Below are 15,580 nucleotides of genomic sequence, written 5' to 3'. Positions count from 1 at the left end.
AGAGGTGCGCTTGCCGGAGTGGGCATCAGAACTCTTGCCAGACTTGGTCTTCTTCTTCCCCCCGGGAGCTTCAGCGACAAGTGTCTTGCGTTCTGCTGCGGCTGCTGCTTCCCGGTAGATCTTGTCGGCACATATAAGAGCATCCTTCTTGTCGCCAGGGACAGAGATGACACTTATCGGGCCTGGCATTTTCAGTACGTTGTACGCGTAGTGAGAGGCTGCCATGAACTTGGCGAGTGCTGGACGGCCAAGGATTCCATTGTAAGGTAATGGAAAGTCAGCAACATCAAATGTGACCCTCTCAGTTCTGAAGTTCAGCTCACTGCCAAATGTTACCGGCAATGTGATCTCTCCCTTCGGCTTGCTCCTTCCCGGGTTGATTCCTTGAAATGTACCGGTCTCTTCGAGCTCGCTGTCAGGGATCTAGAGTTTCTGAAGCACCGCGGAGGAGATCAGATTCAAGCCGGCCCTGCCGTCAACTAGCATCTTAGTGACCTTGAGGTTGCGGATTGTTGGTGAAACCAACATCGGCAAGCACCCGACCGCAGTTATGCGATCAGGGTGATCCTCAATGTCAAAAATGATAGGCGTGCTGGACCATTTCAGAGGCTTGCGTGACTAGACGGGTGGTTCTGCTGCGCCAAAGATGTCGGGGAAACTGATCCACGAACACCTATGGGGCCGGCAGACCAGGCCCCTTTCGGTTCGGCGGGGGGGCGGAGATCGCACGAAGAGCAGATCGAGGCGAAGCACATGAGCAGTTTACCCAGCTTCGGAGCTCTCCAGAGAGATAACACTCCTACTGCTGCTTGTCTGGTTCTATTATCTTCTTGCTCGCGAGAGCTAAGTGTTTTCTGGCTCACGAATGAATCGAACCTCCTCTACATTGCGCATGGGCCTCCTTTTATATGCTCAAGGGGTCACCGACAGGTGGCAACGCAGAGAAGGGTACAAATGTAAAAGGTGAGGTGGTTGGTACAGTTGCTTGTACAGTGCACCCTACCTAACCCTGACGGCAGGGGACAAGGGCATTAAATGCCCGTCTGGGTCGCCCAAACAGTGCAGAAAAGGACCGTTAGGGGCGCCACCGTTCGCCACGATGGCGATCTTGTCAGCTTCGCATGCCACTGCGCACCGCTGGGTGCATAGCCTCCCGCCACGCGCGCCTGGAGAGGCCCCCAGAGCGACACGTTGGTGGATGCGCTGGAGCGTGGGCACAGAGTGGCCTCCTGCTGCGGCAAGCGCCTTGCCGCTGTTGTTATCTTGTCGGGTCCGGAAGCTTGTCGCTCACCGGGCCTCGAGGAACCTTGGTTGGTCTTCCCGGCAAGCTCCTCTTGCCGGGGCCTTGTTGCCTTGCCGGAGCGCGTGGCGCGTCGCGGCAAGTTCCTTGGAGTGCCTCGGTTGTCCTTCCCGGCAAGCTCCTCTTGCCGGGGCCTTATCTCCTGAGCTTAAATACTTTGTTCTTGAATGGCTCCAAGGGAACCACGGAGGATCTTGGTGTTAGCCCGGCAAGCCTTGCCGCGGGGTGCTGCAACTGCCCGTGCACAAGTTCGGGGTACTAGGGTACCCCTATTCTAGTACACCGACAGGCTTGTTGTGGGAAGCTCTGGTTTGTGAGAAGGTAATACCCAAACCTGCCCCAAATGGGACAATTTTTTACAAAGGCATGATGATGCCGCTCCTTGATAGCATGCCAAGTTTGATGAATTTCAGACGAGTTTTGGATTTAAAACGAGGTATCTCATTGTTTGCGGCCGAGTGACGGTGGCTAGGTGTTTGACATTTATTCCCATTTCTTGCATGGGACCTAAGCATGCAACCAAGGACACAAATTTGATTTTTCAACCAATTTATATGCACTGAGCATGTGCATGTAGTTCAAATTTGAATTATGCACATAACATGCCTAGAAAACCCAGTTAATGTATAAAAATGTCCAAACAAACCCCAAAAAATTCCAAAATTTAACACAACACTCCTGTTATTCTATGTTGACACTAGAAAAGTTTTGAAAGCAATAAGAGGCAATGAATATCGTTTCATCCCCAAAGGTCGCATGTTCCCTACCGAAACCATCAGGCTTGTTGTGAGAAGCTTTGGTTTGTGAGAAGCTTAGACCCAAACCCGCCCCAAATGGGAATTTTTTTACCACGGCATGTTGATGCCGCTCCACGATAGTATGCCAAGTTTCATGAATTTCAGACAAGTTTTGGATTTACTACCACTAAAAACCAGGTATATCAATGTTTGCGGCCGAGTGACCGTGGCAGGGTGTTTGACATTCATTCCCATTTCTTGTATGGGACCTAAGCATGAAAGCAAGGACATAGATTTGATTTTTTCTACCAATTTATATGCACTGGAGCAAGTGCATGTAGTTCAGATTTCAATTATTCACATAAAATGCCTAAAAACCAGTTAATGTATAAAAATGTCGAAATGAACCCTGAAAAATTCCAAAATTTAACCCAACACTCCGATTGTTCTATGTTGACACTAGAAAATTTTTGAAAGCAATAAGAGGCAACAGATATCATTTTGTCCCCAAAGGTGGCACGTTCCCTATCGAAAGCATCAGGCTTGTTGTGAGAAGCTTATACCCAAACTAGCCCCAAATGGGACAAAATTTTCACCACGGCATATTGATGCCGCTCCATGATAGCATGCCAAGTTCCATGAATTTCAGAAGAGTTTTGGATTTAATAGAATTTAAAAAACAGGTATCTAAATGTTTGTGGCCGAGTGACGGTTGCAGGGTGTTTGACATTCATTCCCATTTCTTGCACGGGACCCAAGAATGCAACCAAGGACACATATTTGATTTGTCAGCCAATTTATATGCACTGGAGCATGTGCACGTGGTTCAAATTTGATTTATGCACATAAAATGCCTAGAAAACCAAGTTAATGTATAAAAATGTCCAAATGAACCCCGAAAAATTCCATAATATAACACAACACTCCCGTTGTTCTATGTTGGCACTAGAATTTTTTTGAAAGCAATAAGAGGCAACGAATATCGCTTTGTCCCCAAAGGTGGCACATTCCCTACCGAAACCATTAGGCTTGTTGCGAGAAGCTCTGGTTTGCGAGAAGGTTATACCCAAACCTGCCCCAAATGGGACAAAAATTTTACCAAGGCATGTTGATGCCCCTCCATTATAGCATGCCAAGTTTCATGAATTTCAGCCATGTTTTGGATTTACTAGAATTTAAAACAAGGTATCTCAATGTTGGCGGCCGAGTGATGGTGGCAGGGTGCTTGACATTCATTCCCATTTCTTGCATGGGACCTAAGCATGCAACCAAGGACACAAATTTGATTTTTCAACCAATTTATATGCACTGGAGCATGTGCATGTAGTTCAAATTTGAAATATGCTCATAAAAATGCCTAGAAAACCCAGTTAATGTATAATAATGTCCAAACGAGCCCCGAAAAATTCCAAAATTTAACACAGCACTCCTATTGTTCTATGTTGACACTGTAACCAGGTGTGCTTTAGTCTGCTTTGTGTACCCAAATTGTGCAATGACGTGCATGACCACTGTAACCAGGGAAATTCGAACAATTTTTTTGACGTTCAATCTCATCACACACGGGTTAAGCTATCTGAATCATTTGTGATGTTCCCATATTGTAGACAGATTTGAGTAAGGGACCATGTTCAATGACACTTTGCGCACCCGTTTTTTGCTGAACCGATTCCAAATTTTGAAAGCTTCCATGGAAATATCTACCTCCCCACCCCTCCCCCTTACCAAAAGCCACATTTCCCCTGTTTGATCCTTCCTGTCGAAGTTGAAACCTTCACTCCTTGCTTGCAGCGCTGCCTCCTCACGGCGACCCTCCTTCACACTACTCGGCCTCGTCTATCCAGGCAGGTAATCCACACCCGACCCCCATCCTCCTCCTCCTCCTTCACTACAAAAAAGACACATCTATGACATTTTGTGCCGAACAATTTTTTTTTCTGTCATGCTTATGACACTTCTATGATTATAATTCTGACAAAACTCGGTATCATCATAGATGTGGTGGGCTCCTACTTCTATGACAAAAAATCATGATAGAAAATGGGCTTTTCGTCCTAGGCGGGCCGGAGATGCAGCTACATGACATTATTTGGGTCATCCATGACAGAAAAAAATCATGGTAGAAGAGAGGGCGAGGAAAATATTGGGGAGTTCCCGGTTACGGTGGGTGGTCGGGGCCGAGCGATGCAATGTGGTTTGCGAGTTTATCTCATGTACACACTTGTGTGTGAGGCGTTGGCTAACTGAACCTGAGCGATCGCACGTTACTGAACCCGAGCTATCGGTACCTTGGATGTTAACTGAACCCGAGCGATTCATTCACTGCTAACTGAACCCAAGCGATTCATTCGATGCTACTGCTAACTGAACCCGAGCGATCGATCACTATTGTTGCTTACTGAAGCCGATCGAGGCCCTGTGCGAGACGTAGCCAGCCGGTGTTGGGTTGCCTCTTGATGAATAGTGACCGTTGCTACCGTGCGCGCGGTACGTAGAACGAGTCGAGGCATGGTGAGTCAAGCTGGTTGATTGGCTGTGGATGAACAGTTCCTGGTTGGGGTTGGATGAACAGGACCCCATGGTAGTAGGTTGTTTCCACTGGATGAACAGGACCTTGATCAATCAAGCCTGTTGGGGGTGGATGAACAGGCCCCCGTGGAGGGCTGGATGAATAGGACCCCATGGATGGCTGGTTGAATAGTAGCCGGTGGATGGCTGGATGAATAGTAGCCCATGGAGGGGTGGTTGAACAGGACCCCGTGGAGAGGGCTGGTTGAATAGTAGCCGGTGGAGGAGCGGTGGAGGATGGGAACAGGAGCCTGTGGATGAACAGTCACAGGTGGAGGCTGGAGGAGGTCGATGCTGGATGAATAGTAGCCCGTGGAGGCTGGAGGAGGTCGACAGTGGAGATGAACAGTAGCACGTGGAGTCCAGTTTTGCGGTACGCCACACCCCTCCCGATGAACAGGACCCCTGTTTCAACCGTAGTGCTCCAACACAAGTCAGTTTCCTCCGCTTTCCAGTACGCCACACCCCTCCCGATCAACAGGACCCCGTTTTGACCGTAGGCACTCGAACACAAGTTTGTTTCCTCTGTTTTGCGGTACGCCAGACCCCTCCCGATGAAAAGGATCCCGTTTCGACCATGGCCAATCAACCACAAAGTTGTTTCCTCCGTTCTGCGGTATGCAGGGCCTCGTTTTGATCGGTTGTTCTGTCCAAGCCGGTTGGCTCCCGATGAACACGTGAAAGTGCAACTGCACCTCGTTGGTTTTGGTAATTCCTAACAACATATAGCTCATTGTGCTAATGCTATTTTAAGATAAATATTTCAGGAAAGCTCAATGACTCGCATGGCATGGATTAGAAAGTGGACCCGTAAAAATGCTCAGGACAAAAAGATTGGTTCAAGCTCAAAGCAGAAGACTCTACATTTTACTTTTAGTGATCCAAGATTACATTGAGTCCACAAGAAAAGCCAATACTATTAAAAGGGGGTGAGGTGTTGCTTAATGAGTAACTTGCTCAAAATGCTTAGTGATATGCTCCAAAAACTCTCAACTACTTTCTCATATCCACATATGTCCCAAACCAAAAGTAAAACTCGGCCCCACCAAAACTTTCTATTTGGTGCCACCGAGTTCACTTGACATAGCCACTGCCACAAACCCTAGTCAGTTCGGTCTCACCGATAGGGATCTCGGTCACACCGAGATGGGATTGCAACCTCTCTGTTTCCCTTCGCAACGTTTCGGTCCAACTGAGATGAGCGATCGGTCCCACCGAGATTGCAATGCAAACTCTATGTTTCCCCTTGGTAATGTTTCGGTCTAACCAAGATGAGCGAATCGGTCCCACCGAGTTTGCCTGACCAACTCTCTGTTTGTCTATTACCAAAACTGGTCCCACCGAGTTTGTGTAATCGGTCTCACCAAGATTACGTTATGCCCTAACCCTAATGGAATCGGTCCCACCGAGTTGACATGTCGGTCCCACCGAAAATCCTAACGTTCACATTTCGAACTAAATCGGTCTGTCCGAGTTTTATAATTCGGTCCCACCGAGTTTGGTGATTTGTGTGTAACAGTTAGATTTTGTCTGGAGGCTATATATACCCCTCCACCCACTCTTCATTCGTATAGAGAGCCATCAGAACATGCCTACACTTCCAACATATATTTTCTGAGAAAGAACAACCTACACTTGTGTTGAGGTCGAGATATTCCATTCCGACCACATAAATCTTGATCTCTAGCCTTCCCCAAGTTGCTTTCCACTCAAATCACCTTTCTACCAAATCCAATCCTATGAGAGACAGTTGAGTGTTGGGGATACTATCATTTGAAGCACAAGAGCAAGGAGTTCGTTATCAACACACCATCTATTACCTTTTGGAGAGTGGTGCCTCCTAGATTGGTTAGGTGTCACTTGGGAGCCTCCGTCAAGATTGTGGAGTTGAACCAAGGAGTTTGTACGGGCATGGAGATCGCCTACTTCGTGAAAATCTACCCTAGTGAGGCAAGCCCTTCGTGGGCGATGGCCATGGTGGGATAGACAAGATTGCTTCTTCGTGGACACTTCGTGGGTGGAACCCTCCATGGACTCGTGCAACCGTTACTCTTCATGGGTTGAAGTCTCCATCAACATGGATGTACGATAGGACCACCTATCGGAACCACGCCAAAAATCTCCATGTCTACATTGAGTTTGCTCCCACCAAACTCCTCCCTTTACCTTCATGTGCAATTGTTTTACATTCCGCTACAATACTCTTAGAATTGCATGTGTAGGTTGATTACTTGATTTGTGCTAAGTTGCTAAAATCTGCCAAGACATAAAATTGGGAAAAGGCTACATTTTTATTTGGTCAAGTAGTCTACCCACCCCCCCTCTAGACATACTTTCGATCCTACAAGTGGTATCAGAGCTTTGGTCTCCATTTTCTTTGATTTCCATAGCTTTTGGTGATCATATCCTTGGTTCCACAACCTAGGAGAGTATGGAGTCTAGTGAGGGAAATTACCATCGTAGAGGTCCTTACTTTGATGGTACTAATTTTGCTAGTTGGAAGCATAAGATGAAAATGCATATTCTTGGACATAACCCCGTCGTTTGGGATATTGTGTGTATTGGATTGCAAGGTGAATTCTTTGATGGGAGAGAACCGAGCCGTGAAGCTACCATGGAAGAGTTGAAGATTCTACAATACAATGCTCAAGCTTGTGATATTCTCTTCAATGGACTGTGCCCTGAAGAATTCAACAAAATCAGTCGTCTTGAGAATGCAAAGGAAATTTGGGATACTTTGATTGATATGCACGAAGGTACCGACTCCGTCAAGGAATCCAAATTGGATGTGATTCCAAGTCAACTTGACAAGTTGAAAATGAAGGATGGTGAAGGTGTCGCTGAAATGTACTCTAGGCTTGCTCTCATCACAAATGAGATTGCTGGCTTAGGAAGTGAAGAGATGACCAATAGATTCATCATCAAGAAGATCCTAAGAGCCTAATGGTGAAGAATGTCAACAAGTTCTACAAGAGTAGGAACAAGGAAATAAGTTCCAGGTCAAGGTCCTACAATGACAAAAGATCTTCAAGTCGTGAGCGCAATTTCTACAATTGCGGATGACCCAGACACTATTCCAATGAATGTACAACTCCCTACAAAAGAAGAGAAGATTGTCCCAAAAGAAGAAGTAGAAGAGAAGAATCACCACCAAGAGAGAGAAGGAGTAGAGATGGCCATTATGAATGAAGAACATCATGAAGAAGCAAGGATTCGGAAACAAAGGACAAGTCATCAAAGAGCTACACAAAACAAAGACATCAAGCTCATGTTGGTGAATGGGTATCTGGCTCCGACTCCGACAATCACTCCGAAAGAAGTTATCACTCTGACTTCGAATATACTCCAGATGAAGGTGTTGCCGGTCTAGCACTTGTGTCAAAAAACTCCCACGACATATTTGAGTCACCAAATGAAGGAATTGGAAGATGCTTCATGGCTAAAGGACCAAAGGTATCACACCCCGAGTATGTTGATTTCAACAGTGATGAAGATGATTTGCTAGGTGATGATGATTTACGTTTTGACAACTCTAGTTATGAAAACTATGATGAACTTGCTATTAATCATGCTAATCAAGATAAAACGAATGACAATGATAAGGAGATTGAGCGTCTAACTAAAGAACTAAACCCTCTGAAGTTAGCTCATGAAACTACCTTGGAAGATCATCGAGAACTTTTAAAGACTCATGAGAAGCTACGCTTTGAAAAGCTCAACCTTGAGCAAGAGCATGAGTTCTTAAAAGAAATCAATGGTGATCTTCGCAAGGAAAGTTCTTCTTACATTGCCAAGCATTTACTCTTGTCTACTTACATGCCACAAGTTAAATATAGCAACAAGAGTAAGAATGATTCTTCTTCTAATAGTAACAATAATCATGCTAAACCCAGTGATGTTCCTTCTAGTAGTTCTCTTGATTCCACTAATGATTCTCTTAGCCAAGTTACACTTGAGCAAGAAAATAGCTTATTGAAGGGAATTATAGAGAAAGGTGTTTACAAGAGTCTTGCCGGAAGTAAGCAATTTGAGGAAATTGTACGCAAGCAAGGAAGACACCGGAAGAATCAAGGTGTTGGTTTTGAACGAAAGTTCAATGCCAATGGAGTTGAGTGGGAAGAAGATCAATACCCCAAGACGAAGTTTGTTCCTCAACAAGAGAAGTATGATCCTACTTCTTTCTAAGGAACACGAGCTCAAGATGATCTTCCACCACAAGACCACAAGCTAAAAGGCAAGGACAAGCGTCAAGAGGAGATTGATGCATTTGAAGAAGCACCTAAGGCCTTGGTCAAGTGGGTTCCCAAGACTACATCAAGTTCCACTTCATCAAGTACGACAACAACTCCTAGGATTCCCATCAAGATGGTGTGGTTCCCTAAGAACTAGAACTAGAGAGATCTTGAGGGTGACTTCGCCAACATACTTCACTCATATCATTTTGGCAAGGACAAGTGCAAACAACTTCCATATCTTGAACTAGTTCAAGGAGTCACAAAACCTCTTGTTGGTAAGACAAGGGACAAGGTAACCTAATGCATTCATGGACATCATCTCATGTGAATATCACTCTATGTCTATGGATATCGTTGTTTGTTCCTTATGGGACTAACCCGTGTAGGTATTGAAAGTGCAACTCACTGTAATGGATTGCTCCAGATGATCTACATCAACATTAAGCATCTACATCTTCGACACCTACATGAAGTCATCATCGACAAAATCCAAGGTTAGTTCATCCCTCTTAGGGGGGATATCACATCTAGGGGGAGCTTTACTCTAATCAATTGAGCTAAAGCAACTCTATTGATGTGAACACAACAATGCTTTATGTAAAAGTGGCAACCCCAGTTATGCTTAAACGATGAGTATGACCTGTGATCAAATGTTCTCATTTGACTCCTAAGTCAATATACTCATATATAGATGACCTAGTCATCGCCAAATTGCTTGATAGATGCTAGAGTGATTGTGCATGCTTTGTCACATATTTCATTTGTCATTTTATTGTGTGAGCATGTTGGATGTATATTTTACTCATTTGAGGGCATCCATTTGTTGCTTTCATTGTTTGGCATTTTCTCTTTTGCCAAATGGATGGACAAGAATGCCTAAGAACTCCCTCTAGCTATCTATGCTTTTCTCGTCTCAAACTCTATTCATGCTACATCACAAAGTTTGATCAAGTCAGATTCGAACCACTCTGTGTGAGGAGCACTTGGAGTCCTCGATTCGTCATAGACTTAAACTTCCAAAACCTCTTTGTGTATTTCAGTATGACCGAGTCATACATTTCGGTCACACTAAATTGATCTAAGTTTTCAATCTCGGTGCAACTGATTTGAATCTTTCGGTCACACTGAGTTACAGTAACCGCTTGCGTTTTTGCATCTCGGTGCCACCGAGTTGTTCCACTCGGTCACACTGACAGGGTCGGGATATATAAACCCACGGATGAGATTTTGGAAATTACTTCGAAACCTCTCAGCCCGCGCGTATCCTGCTCTATCACCTCGGGTCTCCGGATCGTCTTCTCACCGCCAGCGACCTCCCGCCGCTAGTTTCCATCGCCATCAACAGAATTCTGACCCTCTGTTGCCGCCATAGCAAACTCCGCCGAACTATGGTACGAGTTCGATCCTTTGTGCTATTCTTTTAACTCCGATTTGTAGCACATTACTTTGCCATGATCATAAACCCATATGCAGACAATCCATCCACTAAAAACTTCCTTTAGATTAGATTGGATTTGAAAATTTAGGGTTAGGTCTCCGCCGGACTCATCTCAGACCGACCGAATTGTAGAAATCGGTCTCACCGATTTGGCTTAGGCCATTGCACTTGCACTTTCGGTCTGACCAAAAACTGCAAATCGGTGTGACCGAGCTCGATTCTTTGTGAAACCCTAGCAGTCTCGAGGCCACCAAACTATGACTCAGTCTGACCGAGTTCACTAGTTTAGGTTCCAAAAGCTGCTTCGGTATCACCGAGTTTAAAAATCGATAGCTCCGAAATGCTTTCTGTGGAGAACTAAACTAAGTTTTTAAGTCTTCTGTTTTGCAAAAAAACTCTGCACTTTGTGATGCTCCTCCACTCTACCTCATATATATCTATTCACAGGGTCTGTTGTCAGTAAGTTTGCAGAGATGTCCGACCAGAGCTACAACCAGAACAGGTCTGAAGAACAAGTGCAATTGAGTGAGGGCTCAGATCCCTTTAGCACTTCTGATGATGGCAGCAGGAGCACACCAAGTAACTTGCCCAAAGCATCCACTAGGTCAAGGAAGAAGAAAACCTCAGATTCTGAAGATGAGGACTATGTGGCTGTTGAGGAGGAAGTCAGCTCCAAGAAGAAGGTGCTGAAGAAAGAATATGGGTCAGCTGCTACAACTAAGCCTGGCTTGCACAAGAAGGCCCCTGCCAAGAGGATGCCAACCTTAAAGGTTAGAGCCTCAACTGCTGAAACCTCCAAGCCAATTGGAGAGGCTGCTGGAGAAGGAAAGAAGACGAAGGAAAGGGTCAAGAAGACCACTGCCAGAGTGCTTGGTAGATCCTCCATTATGAGAGATCCAGAAGAAGATGAAGAGGAAGAGGATGTTGCTCTAGATCCCAAGTCTCAGAAGCTCATGGGAGATGCTATGAAATCAGGGGCTACTCCATCAAATCCCAAATCTGCTCCCAAAGCTGCTTCTTAGAAGCCTTCTGCACCCAAGAGAAACACTAGAAGTATTCCTGCAACATAAAAGAACAAGGCCCCAGTGCCTCAAGCTGAAGAAGAGGAAGATGATTCACTTGTTTTAAGGAAGCTGAAGCCCAAAATTCCTGACCGTAATGATGCTCATCCATTCGCCGAGGACATGCACATCAGGAAAGATGCATGACTGAGATTGTGGAGAGAGTCTGATCCCTATTCTGTTAGGTGGAGGACAGCAGTTGACTACAGGTTCCACACAAAAGAACATCAAGACTTCTATGAGACAATTTTGCTCGACAAAAGCCCATTGTTTGTGACATGAGATGGGTTGATTGGGAATACATCAAGGAGAATGAAGATCACTTCCCAGGAGTATATGACAGCTTCAAAGCATGTGGAGTAGATGAATTTGTTGGACAGAAGCTCACCAATTGGAATGATGAGCTGATCATGCAGTTTTACTCCACTGCTCACTTCTATCCAGATGGAAGGATAGTTTGGATGTCAGAAGTTACTAGGTACCAATCCATTGTTGAAGAATGGGCCAAGCTAATCAATGCCCCATAGGAACATGAGGATGACTTGGATGTGTATTCCAAGAAGAAGAAATACCACAACTCCATGGCAAACATGTACAAAAAGATCCTTGATAAAGCTTTGGAGACTCACAAGCTTGGATCTGTACATTTCTTGTTGTCTGGTCTGCCTACCATCAACTGGATCTTAAGGCACACATTGCTACCCAAGTCAGGAGATCACAAGATGATCAGAGGACACTCTATCAACCTGCTACAACTTTTTGATGTCCCTCAGAACTTCAAGGTTAGGAGTTTGATTGTAGAAACAATCAAGAGGACAGCTGCTGATCAGAAGAGAAGCTGTGGGTATGCTCCACACATTCAGGAGCTCATCAACTCCAAGATGGGCACAGGTACATATCTATTGGATAAGGAGCATCTACCCTTACATCCTGATTTTGAACACACCACTGTTGTGATGAATGAGGAGGAACCATCATCAGTTCAAGCACAAGAGAAGAGAGCCAAAGCTAAGGTAGAGAAAGCTGCAAGGATGCCAAGCACAGAAGAAGCATCTCAGGTTTTCCTCGAGTCAAAACAAGATCAATTGGGCTATCTGATTCAAGCTACACTGAGGATTGAGAAGGGCTTGGCCACCCTGACTCAGAATCTGGAGAGTCTAGAGAGGATTGTTGAGACAAAATTCTATGATCTTGACCTCAAGGTAACTGAGATTCAGACTTCAGTTGAGCAGCTTTAGGAGGAAGAAGAAAACAGGAGAGGGAAGGCAACTACTAATTCTTTTCAGCGTGTGCCACGAGGTCCGAGGTCTGTTGCAGTGCCAGTTTTAGATGCTAGAACTACTTTGTCAGCACCAGCAGCTATAGCTCCAGTGCCACCTCCAGCACCCACTCCTCCAGCTCTAACTACATCGACAGATGCCTTCGTCCTTGGAGTTCTCTCTACACCACCTCCCGAAGACCAAGCCTGAGAGACGCATAGCACTATGCATATTTGAACTGTTTGGTAACTTGTTGCCAAAGGGGGAGAAATATGTATAGATCATAGGCTTTGAGAGAGAGAGTGTGTGTGTCTTGCTTTTTATCTCTCTTGTCTTTGGTTGAACTCTTTATTGTGTGAGATACTTTATGTCCTTGTGAGATACCTATTTGATCATGTGGTTGATCATTTGCTACCTTAATGCTTGTTTGGATGATACTATATTTTATATCACATATATGATCATTCACTTGCTTGGTGATGAGTGCATGCTTTTAATTTCTATCATTTTTAGCGGTCCACTAAGATGTATATGACATGGAAGAGTAACCCATGATCCTAATCGATTGTGCATTTGCATTCGAAAGCAAATTTGAAATAACGCAAAAATTTAGGGGGAGCTCTTGCTTATCACATACTTCTCAAAGCGATGATGTTTTTCAATCTTATGATCATTTGTCGAAGCTTTGATCTATATTTTGTCATCAATTACCAAAAAGGGGGAGATTGAAAGTGCAACTATCCCTGGGTGGTTTTGGTAATTCCTAACAACATATAGCTCATTGAGCAAATGCTATTTTAAGATAAATATTTTAGGAAAGCTCAGTGATTGGCATGGCATCAGTTAGAAAGTGGACTCCTCAAAATGCTAAGGACAAAAAGATTGGCTCAAGCTCAAAGCACAAGACTCTACATTTTACTTTTAATGATCCAAGATCACATTGAGTCCATAGGAAAAGCCAATACTATTAAAAGGGGGTGAGGTGTTTCTTAATGAGTTACTTGCTCAAAATGCTTAGTGGTATGCTCCAAAAACCCTCAACTACTTTCTCATATCCACATATGTCCCAAACCAAAAGTCAAACTCGGACCCACCAAAACTTTCTATCCCGCGCCACCGAGTTCACTTGACATAGCACTGCCACAAACCCTAGTCACTTCAGTCTCACCGATAGGGATCTCAGTCTCACCGAGATGGGATTGCAACCTCTCTGTTTCCCTTCGTAACGTTTCGGTCCATCCAAGATGAGCGATCGGTCCCACCGAGATTGCAATGCAAACTCTCTGTTTCCCTTTCGTAACATTTCGGTCTAACCGAGATGAGCGAATCGGTCCCACCGAGTTTGCCTGACCAACTCTCTGTTTACCTTTTACCAAAATTGGTCCCATCGAGTTTGTGTAATCGGTCTCACAGAGATAACGTTATGCCCTAAACCTAATGGAATCGGTCCCATCGAGTTGACATGTCGGTCCCACCGAAAATCCTAACGTTCACATTTTGAACTAAATCGGTCTGACCGAGTTTTATAATTCGGTCCTACCAAGTTTGGTGGTTTATGTGTAACGGTTAGATTTTGTGTGGAGGCTATATATACCCCTCCACCCACTCTTCATTCGTAGAGAGAGCCATCAGAACATGCCTACACTTTCAACATGTATTTTCTGAGAGAGAACCACCTACACTTGTGTTGAGGTCAAGATAATCCATTCCAACCACATAAATCTTGATCTCTAGCCTTCCCCAACTTGCTTTCCACTCAAATCATCTTTCTACCAAATCCAATCCTATGAGAGAGAGTTGAGTGTTGGGGAGACTATCATTTGAAGCACAAGACAAAGGAGTTCATCATCAACACACCATCTATCACCTTTTGGAGAGTGGTGTTGTTAGGTGTCACTTGGGAGCCTCCATCAAGATTGTGGAGTTGAACCAAGGAGCTTGTACGGGCAAGGAGATCGCCTACTTCATGAATATCTACCCTAGTGAGGCAAGTCCTCCGTGGGTGATGGCCATGGTGGGATAGACAAGGTTGCTTCTTCGTGGACCCTTCATGGGTGGAGCCCTCCGTGGACTCGCGCAACCATTACCCTTCGTGGGTTGAAGTCTCTATCAACGTGGATGTACGATAGCACCACCTATCGGAACACACCAAAAATATCCGTGTCTACATTGCGTTTGCTCCCTCCAAACTCCTCCCTTTACCTTCATATGCAATTGTTTTACATTTCGCTGCTATACTCTTAGAATTGCATGTGTAGGTTGATTACTTGATTTGTGCTAAGTTGCAAAAATATGCCAAGACTTAAAATTGGGAAAAGGCTAGATTTTTATTTGGTCAAGTAGTCTAATCACCCCCCTCTAGACATACTTCCAATCCTACAATACGACGCATTCCGACCCAGTCAGTTGCTTCCTGATGAACAAGACGCTGTTTCTCCATTCTGACCAAGGTGGTTCGCTGCCTGATGAACAGGACACCCTTGCTACCGGTCGGTGCCTCTCCATGTACACAAGCCCTGGCCGTCCATATATATGCGTGAGTACGCGCTCGAGACCCTGCCGTATGTACGTATGTGGCCGTATTTCCCCCCCTGTGGTTGTACGTGTGTGTATAGGACTTAGACAAGACTGCATGAACAGCTAACTCAGGTGCTCTACAACGACACGTGCTGCTACTTACTCGTCCACGGTTCATACTTGTAGAGAGACTGATCGACCAATATGTATGTACACGTTCGCGACCAGACAGATAACCCTACGTACGCTTTGACCAGGTGGGTCTAAGGATGGCAATTTTATCCATGGACATGGATATCCATGGATATCCGACCCGATTGGATAGGGTTTGGATATGCTTTTGTGTCCATGGGCGGCGCCCAAACCCGACCCGATTGTTCATGGATAGGGCATGGATATAATCTTGTACCCATGGATATACCCAAACCTGACCCGATAGTATGAGTTAATGGGAGAAAATCTGCT

This window comes from Triticum aestivum, chromosome 6A (genome assembly GCF_018294505.1).
Source record: "Triticum aestivum cultivar Chinese Spring chromosome 6A, IWGSC CS RefSeq v2.1, whole genome shotgun sequence".
In the NCBI taxonomy this organism is placed as follows: Eukaryota; Viridiplantae; Streptophyta; class Magnoliopsida; order Poales; family Poaceae; genus Triticum; species Triticum aestivum.
The sequence above is the reverse complement of the archived record's forward strand: the minus strand, read 5'-3'. Positions refer to the sequence as shown.